Genomic DNA, 2,500 nt, shown 5'->3' with positions numbered 1-2,500 from the left:
AAGGACTGAACTTATAATTTTGATAACAGAAAACTATTAACCTTTTCTCACTCTTTTCTTTATCATATGTTATTGAGGTTATAAAACTCAATTAGTACTAGATTTTTGAAGTATTGTCGGTTGGGGCGTGAGCGAGTGGCAGGTGGCTGGCGGTTTTTTGGCCGCTCTGGCACATCACTGGGTGGGCGTCTGTGTTCTACCGCATTCGAGTAAGCTTCGATCGATGTTGAATAGTTGTTCACTTCATTAGGGGTGGAAACATTGATGGAAGACTTGAAGGTGGTGAAGTGGATGTCCATAAGGTCCTTCATAGGCAAAATATCGACATCGAGGATGGCAGCAAATACAGGTTCGGTTGGTGCCGTACCGAAGAGCATGAAGTAAGTTCACTTCAAGAGGATAGACGTCTACAGCAGGTTGCAGGCGAACGATACTGGTCATTTCCTTGCTGGAGAGCGAAGACTTTTGGTTCCTCAATGGTTGTTGGGTGAGCTGAAAAAGTTTCGCTTTGTGGCCGTCTGGTGACAGCAAGTACTGCTCCAAGAAGTATGATTTGAGGGTGTCGTACGTTATTTGTGTGTTCCGTTGCTCACACAGCCAATCGGAGACTTTTAAGAATGTGTCCATGTGGATTAAAGGGAGATTATAATATTCTTCCGCGCTTGACTGAGTCCCGCCCTTGATGCGAATGTGGAGCTTTTGCCTGGAGCTTTTGCCTTAGGCACGCTGAAACCAGGCAAAAGCTTCTCCACTAGCAGAAGACGCTAGTTTCAGGGAAGTGGCTTTAATAGCTGAGTCAGTGTCTCAGGGTGGCATCTTCATACAGTAAAACACAACAGTGAGGGTTAAGGCGGGAGGGAGCTGGACACTTCGGTGGTCACCAATGTGCTGACACACCAGTAAGGTAATAACTGGAAGACGAATCGAATGCAACTAACTTTATTTGGACAGAACATGAGTATATATACAACTCATTCCAGGCAAAAAACAACACAAAAATTTACCTCTATGTTAACTATTTAAATGTTTACAAGCATCATGGTTTTTATTTTATTTTTTTTAATTGATTTATTTATCAATCTTTTTTTCGTGTGTGTGGGGGGGGGGGGGTGGGGCGGTTCAAACTCAATGTATCTTCTCATCGCAAGTTATTTTTTCTAACTTGAAGATTTCGACGTTAACCCATTACAATATTTAAAAAGCATCCAAGTAATTTTCTCCAACTTGAAGGCTTGGGCAATCATTCAAAATTACAATGCATGGAAAGCTGTCATGGAGAATAATGTGATTTCCAGAAGTTTACTCGACTTGTTTACCCGAACTCTAATTACAGATCCTTGCGCCCAGGTTCTTTGAACTCTGTGACTCATTACGGATCGAAGGCGGATATTACGATGAACTCACCCGGAATTTCAATGGCATTCCGATAGGAAATATTGTCCTTTAGACTTCTCTTTATTCATTGTATCACTTTTCTCTGTTTCCACTAGTTCTTGCTTATTCTTTGAATTTTACAGCTAAAATTTCTCATTAGTGTATGTTTGTGTGTGTATATATATATATATATATATATATATATATATATATATATATATAATATATATATATATATATATATATACATATATATATATATATATATATATATATATATATATTTATATATATATCTATATATATATGTGTGTATATATATATAATATACGTATATATATATATATATATATATATATATATATATAGTATATATATATATATATATATATATATATATATATATATATTATATATATATATATGTGTGTGTGTGTATATATATATACATATACATATACATATTTATACACACACACACACACACATATATATATATAATATATATATATATATATATATATATATATATATATATATATATATATATATATACATGATAAAGTTTTGCATAATTTAGACGTGTTTTTCATATTCAAATAAGCCATATATTTTTGATATATTAATGACTGGATTCTCTTAATAACCTCGGGATCAGAGCACTAGGCGATAATCCACACAAAGACAAGAGCTTTGTGTGGATTTCGCCTGGGGCTCTGATCCCGAGGTCGCTAAAAGAATTCAGACATTAATGTATCAAAAATATATGGCTTATTTGAATATACATATACATATACATACATATATATATATATATAATATATATATATATATATATATATATATAAAAATATATATATATATATATATATATATATTATATATATATATATATATATTATATATATATATATACATATATATATATATATATATATATATATATATATAAATATGTATATATATATATATATATATATATATATATATATATATATATATATATATATACATGTATACATGTATACATGTATACATGTATACATGTATACATGTATACATGTATACATATATATATATATATATATATATATATATATATATATATATATATATATATATATAT

The sequence above is a fragment of the Palaemon carinicauda genome, chromosome 2 (assembly GCF_036898095.1).
Source record: "Palaemon carinicauda isolate YSFRI2023 chromosome 2, ASM3689809v2, whole genome shotgun sequence".
In the NCBI taxonomy this organism is placed as follows: domain Eukaryota; kingdom Metazoa; phylum Arthropoda; class Malacostraca; order Decapoda; family Palaemonidae; genus Palaemon; species Palaemon carinicauda.
The sequence above is the reverse complement of the archived record's forward strand: the minus strand, read 5'-3'. Positions refer to the sequence as shown.